The sequence below is a fragment of the Triticum urartu genome, chromosome 6 (genome assembly GCF_003073215.2).
Source record: "Triticum urartu cultivar G1812 chromosome 6, Tu2.1, whole genome shotgun sequence".
NCBI classification, from domain to species: Eukaryota; Viridiplantae; Streptophyta; class Magnoliopsida; order Poales; family Poaceae; genus Triticum; species Triticum urartu.
Window position 1 is genome coordinate 254,544,658 of NC_053027.1, and position 7,402 is coordinate 254,552,059.

The window sequence follows — 7,402 nt, forward strand, 5'->3', positions numbered from 1 at the left end:
CCAACATGTACAATAATAGATCAAAAGAGTGTACTACTTTTTTATTATGTGGTCCACTTCTCATTCTCACAAAGTGCCTAGGAGCACGTGCTAGAGCTGGCTCTTCACGTAGAGCCCTCTTACCTTCTCTCTCCTCTTCTCTTTCCTCCAACTAAGCAGAAATATACTAGTTTATTTCTTATAGCCTGCTGACTCAGCTCTATTGTACTTGCTCTAATAATCCAAGAAACCACTAAAATGCCAAGAAACTACTACCACTTGCATACATGGCAGACTTAAGATAAGACTACCTTATCAACCATTGTACATGCTCTTACCAACAAAAATCCTCGAGTGACCTCCTACCTCCGGCCCATCCACCTAGTCATCCTCGGCCATGGGACGCAGCTACCGCCGCCGGCAGAAGGCCAGGTCAAACCGTCGGTGGTGCGGAGCCCATGTTGTGGCAGCCCGGATGCCAGCTCCGTCCGACGCTCGTGGCCGCTAGCTAGCCAAGATAGCTCCGTCCAGCTGCTTGTCTGCAAGGTTTGCTAGCTAGATTGGCACGGCAGTGCGACGGCTTGCTCGCGCGCGCCGCGCTAAGGTCAGCCATCTGACTTGAGCAAAGGCCAGCGCGGCGGCTTGCTCGCTCGTGAGTCACGCTCGGGCTATCCTGCCAAGCCGTGCGGAGGCCAGCGCGGCGTCCGGCCCGTCCGGCGGAGCGGCGGCCAACTCGCTCAGCACCGGCGCCACCGACGAACACGCATCAGTACTATTTGAAGTAATGTTCAGGAAAAATAATGATTTGAGGGGGAATAACAGGATAGAAGGTCATATGTGGGTCCCTCGTGTCAACGGTCAAACAAAATGTGTTGGTTTAAGTTGCCTCGTCAGCACGGACGTGTGGGCCAACCCTATCATAAATGGGTTTAAACGAACCTAATCGGTAGGGGTACTAGGTAGTTTTTGGTGTGGATTAAGAAATTTTGGGTATGTTTTTGCTATTTTTTATACAATAGATTCTTCCTAGGGCTGGTTGAAAGTGGTAGTTTTTTGTTAAATACTCTACATATTGTAAGTAGGAGTGAAAGTTAAGCTTTGGAAGCCAATAAGCAAGGCTAGTTACATAGTGCATATGTGTACATGATTGAAAGTAAATATCAACCATGAGTGACTAATATCTTGATTGAAAACTCGAAACTATGGAATACTAGGAAAAAATGCATGGTTGGAAATACTAGCAATGTTCATGTCTGTTGCAATGAATCATAATTAGAATAATACTTATTCACAAACTTGGTACAAAACACTCTAATTTTGATATACATATGTCACTAGAGATATATTATGTTTCAATTAGAATATATTCCTTGGGCTGTTTTGGTGAGGTCAGGGAGGGATGTGGTTGGTTTTAAGATACTAATTATGGGTTTTTCTGCAAATTGGTAGACAAGTGGGATGTTGGTGAGAAAAGGCAACAACTTACCTCACAATCGTTAGATGTAGATCTAATGGTCAGAAACGACGGATGGCAGACACACCAGCATCACCAACTTAGTCTTGTGTAGGAGTACTAACAAGATCCATGCATTGCACGGAACATCACGATGCATTCTTTTTATAAAACACTTGTTGTGATTGACCCTTGCGGGAGTAATCCCATGTGTAAAAACTAATGATATATCAAGAAATATGAGATAAGGTGAAGAGGACTGGGGTGTGGTGGTGGTTGGTGGTCGGACTGAGCGGAGGCATGGGGATTGACGACGCCGGCAGCGGCCACCAGGCCAGTTTGTTCCAGAGGCTTCCTTTCTTAATTGCTCAACAATGAGGTTTGTTGGAGATAAGGATGAATGAGGGACGGCCTTGTCTGCAAATGTGGAGAGGGGTGCGGGTATCTTTTAGTTTAATGTCCATCTGTCAGATATAGATCGGACGGTCTATATTGCAAGATGGCACACGTACCATCATCACCAACTCGGTTTTTTATAAGAGAAGAAATATAAGTATGGAGATACAAACGTATTATTTATACTTACTTCTGTAAACTAGCATCTACATTCTATTCAACGCCTCGGCATGTGGGGCCTTAGCACAATGACTTCTCGACTATGTAAAACAAAGATTTTCCCGTCGCCGACAAGGAGGGGGTGACGGCGGCGCGCTTTTTGGCTTGCTCTAGTCCTAGTAGTCATACTAGGTGGTCTAAGCAAGTGTAGATTTATTCTTCTTCACATCTCGTGTTCGCCGTACTGCCATGATTGTTGATGAATAGACGGTAAGTTATTCACGGGGAAACCCTTGTTGAGCGTGTTTGCGAGAGAGAGAGAGAGAGAGAGAGAGAGAGAGAGAGAGAGAGCGTGTGTGATATGTTAGAGACTGAGGCAATGATAACAGATTCTTTGTGTCTATGTGTGTGGAGGATAGAGAGAGACATGTACATGGGGCTTTGTGTTGTGTAATGTGGAGACACATATACATAATTAGAGAGTGAGTGTGTGAGATACACATGCGGACATGAGGAGAGATGAGGATCCAGATAAATGGGTGTTTGTGCATGTCTGTGTGTGTTTGTGCACGCGTTTGTGTGTGAGAGGGAGAGAGTGTATGTGGAGTAGAGAGACCACTGATGATGTAAACCTAGTATAAGGGAAGGGGGAATGGTGTGACATGTGTAGTAGCGAGATAGCACGGGTGCGGGCGGGGGGGAGCAGACTATTTGGAAGAGACATCGAGTGTGTGTGTTGGAGAGGGGTGTGAGAGTGAGAGAAAGAGAGATCTAGCGACGAAGAGAGAGAGAGAGAGAGAGAGGAAGAGAGGGGGCGAGAGGGGTCGTTTGTGTCCATAAATGGCATATAGATAGGGAGACAATGTTGATGTTGTCCGAAATTGGCCTATGAACGGAGACGCAAGGGAAGCGAGTCATCGTGTGTGTGATAGGGACTTCATGAGAGATCTAGAATGGATGGTGTAGAGAACAATGTGCGAAATCGAGAACGATTATACATTAGGGAGCTATGCAAAGAGTCACGACATATATGTATACAGGGAAGGAGTTGGGGCGGGTCCACATGTGGGAGAGATAGAAAGAGGAGAGTGGTGCACAAGGAGACAAAGTGTGCTTGTTTGCAGTGGGGGGTGGTGTGTGAGGTGAGTGCGTGAGAACCACATAACTAGGGAGATAGACGTTTGGGGGTGACATTTTGTGTGTATGGGAAATATACACTCTACATAGTGCATGTGCTTGGGTAAGAGAGATAGCAGGAGACCTAGAGAGTGAGGGAAGAGATGTGTGCATGCCCGAGAGACAAAGTGATAGAGACCTACATTGGGGTCCGGACTTTACAAGAGAGAGGGGTGTTAATGTGCTCGTGTGTTGGTGTTTGGGGGAGAGAACGACTTCTCTATGTGTGTGTGTGTGGTGGTGGGGGGGGGGGTTGACTTCAGATAAAGAGTGAGGTGTCTATATTTGAGGGACTTTAGCATAATTGAGATATTGTGCACTCATGGTTGATAAATTTGTTTCACAGTTTGTACTATGAGATAATGATACTTTTGAACATGCGTGATATACCTTGATGTACCAGAATTACAAACCTAAGATTGGAATTTTGGAATTCGACTCCATCATTAGCTTTTGTAATTCATTTAAACATAGGTACATTTTTTAAGCCGGGATTTCTTGATTTCAAATTCATATATCAAACCTAGAGATATACACATACGGGCATGTTCGAACTTTATAATCATCCACTTTATTCATACACATACAAAATTTTGCTTTTGTCATCATATTTAGGATAAACACATTTGGAATTTCATTTGAATTGGACCGTATGATGGTATTTGCTTGTAGTAGCTCAATGATCCATATTTGAATTGAATGGACAATCCAAGTTTCGAGTTGGAGACATTGATTTTCAAAACTTGCACATTTCTTTTGCATGCAAAACAAACAAATTGTCGGCCATGATATCCTAGTCGGCCATACGAGAGCAGAATACTTATAATTTTAGGCGCCAAAAGCTTTCAAACTTCCTGCTCACATCGAAATATCACGCGCCCGAAAGTTTAGCCCTGTGATATTCCTGTTTTACCCCTGCCACATGAACGGAAAAGGGCTGCTTTGGTAACTCCATTGTTTTCCCCTCTTTGCCCCCAACATTCTTCCCAGAGCCCCTCCCCTTCCCCTCCTCGACCCCCAACCACGGCAAGCCGCCGAATCTAGGCCTACGCCGCAGCGGTGGACCTCACACCCCGCCGGATCTACCTTCCGCACCTTGGAACCCCCAACTGCCAACTCACCACTTCACCGGAGCCGCTTTAGTGACTGACTTGTCCACTGCTCCAGATCTCCTTGACCGCCATCATGGTCCACCGCGCCGGATCTGCTTAACCGACACCGTCGTCCACCATAGCGTAGGCCCTTCACTGACTCCCTCGTCCGCCCCTTCGCTGGCCCTTCAGACAAGCCCTCGTCCGCCGCAACAGATCCGCCTCACTGAAAGCACTATACAACACGCCCGCCGAAGACTTCGTCCACTGCACCGGACATGCTCCACGGGTGCCATATTCAACTCCACCAACCCTGCTTTACCAACGCCGCAGCCTCATCAGGTTATTTCGATTTGTACTCCTTCGGTTTTTCTCTTTATCGTGCAACTATTCACTTACCACAGATGAGCTTTCTTGTATGTCGACAGACGCCGCAACCGTAGCACCGGAGCCGCTTCAGTGACGACGACAGCCGGCCCAAACTCAACTGCAACACGAGCACCATCGACGATCCTTAGCTATCAATTATGACAACGATACCCATGCGCCGCCGAGAATCAGGTACTATTATCCAACGGCCGACGCCTACGTTCACTTTCCTAGCATAAGCACCGCACTTTGAATTTCTTCAGGGCATCATTCAGTTTTTCATGAGACGCGTTATTCTGCTTGCACCTGTAAGGCCATACTTCTGGCAGTGAACATGTTACATGTGTTAAATTACATACCAGTGCACATATAGTTAATATGCTTTAGTTTTGTTCTGATGCCACCTATTGGTTCCATCAGACTACTTAAAGTTCTCTATGCTTAATTACACATCAGCAAACTATCATGTGGTTCCGCTGCTTTTTGTTTGTTTTACCCTACATTTTCTGATGCTAGCTATTACATCACTACTCTGAGCCTCTGTTCATTACTTGTTTGTGTGTTCTTGATCTTCCCAAGTTGCACGACTAATTTGATGCTTCTATTAATTATGGAGCTGCCAACCCCATCAAGCAAAATATTTGTTCTTTTGGGGATGGCACCTCGAACAAGCATAAAAATAGAGGGAAGCAGATATATTGTCGTGTATGCACACACCCTTCTTTCATTAGTTTAGATGAACCATTGATGATCAATTCAGACCAGTGCATGCGATTAAAATTAATTTTACCTAAATAGATGGTGCAGAATAAATTGCAACAACTAGATTTGCAACCACGGGATGCTGACGATATCTTCAAAGAACATTGCAACAGCAGCTAGGCTTCACAGCAACATATGGTAAGCCAGTGTGTTTTAGTACATGTGAAATGTAATGCGAGTGGGCTGCTTTCTTGGCTTGTGCCCTCAACGTGTAATACTACCGAATTACAAATAGTTCAGTTGTCTACTTTGATGTATTGCATGATTCGAATGCTTATTTGTTGTTACGCTATACCTGAGTTGGCCAATATGTCAGCAGTGTCTGCTGTACTATTGTAAAGAAATGCATGCCTATTTGATTCTCAACTTCATCACAAGACTGTCTTCGTAGTTTATATGAGGCCACACTGTTAAGTGCTTTCTCAGATTATTTCAATTGATGCCTTGGCAACTTAAATATAGAGGTTGTACACTCCCTTTCAACTAGGGATGTCAACTGGGTCCCGTTTAATCCCGATTAAAGTCCACTAGTGGTATGATAGTTCAAAAGAGTTTTTGGTTTTTGAGGAAAATGAACTAGGGAGATAGCAAAAACTAACTAGATGGGACTGGCGGATGTCGTTTATTTGCCACTTACATCCCTAGTTTCATCTTACCATTTTAATTTCTTTTTAGCTGATGCTGCTTCGAACCATTTAAGTATAGTTTGCCATGCTCGGCAAAATTCGTCCATTGTTTACCATGTAAGCTTACTGCCTGGATCATACGATAACTATCTCTTACTGATGTCCAGCGGAAACCTTTCAGGATGCCATTCACACTAGGACACAATGTACAACCCCAGAATGTATTTGTGGAAGCAGTGCGCCATCCATGTTACCAGATGGAAGCAGTTCAGATGCAACACCGCCGGAGAGCAGTCTAAGCACAAATATTATAGTGCTTGAGGCTCTACTAGAGGTAGAAAGAGATGGTTTGGCTGCCATGAATGAGGTAATCTTTATCTTGAGGCTGGAAATTACGGATTAGTGGCACGCATTATGCAAGCAACCCAAGAATTGGAGGAAGTAAGAATGTTTCATTTGAAGACGGAGGAGGTCCTGCTGTTTCTGCTATCTGAAGCCCAAGGTAATCCCGATTCTTCTTTAGATACCAGTTGAAATTTTCATTAGATTATTGTACTTGCATGTTGTGTCATGTCTCTAAATAGATTATGTTGCAAGACCCCCTATGTTGTCCATGTGTTGTAATGATTCGAATTTTTTAGGCGAGGTAATCCTCAGTACTTGTATGATTGACATAAGCTGAACTATTTTTTGTGTGAGCATATTGTATTGGATGAAATAACTGTTTGACTCAGAGTGTATCCAACCTACTGAATTCGAAGATCACGGCATTTCTAAATTATAGTCATATATAAAGGTGGAATAAATCTTTGTTGTGGTTTTGAAGAAATAAATAACAAAACGTGTAATTATCTGTGGATATTCGTAATCGAATACAAATTGGATTTGAATTTAGTTTGCTAGGTCCTAGGGAAAACGTGAATGCTAATTCTCCCAAGTTTTGAACGAAGCGGCTAAACACCCACTATAATTTGTGGGCTGCCCGAAGCAAGTGTTTGCGAGATGGAAATTACTGTCTACCCCTAACACTTGACATCCTTATCGACCAGATTTACACTGCTGTCAATAGGGGTAGACTAGTAACTTCAATCAGATATGACATGACGGCCTTTGAGCCCATTCAGACACGGTGGGCGCCAAACGTGGGCGGCAAAACACATTTGACTCAAGCTCGTCCGAAAGACATGCGTTTCTTCCTCCATTTCCCCATTCATACACGGTGGGCGGCAAAAGAAACTCTCCTTGTCCGAAATCGATGTAGGCTAATATTTTAAATAGGGGCAGATGTGTAACTTCCATCAGACGTGACACAACCGCCCTACCTGTCAGCCCCGCTCATACACCGTGGGCGCAAACCGTGGGCGGCAAAACACCCTCTCCTCGCCCAAATA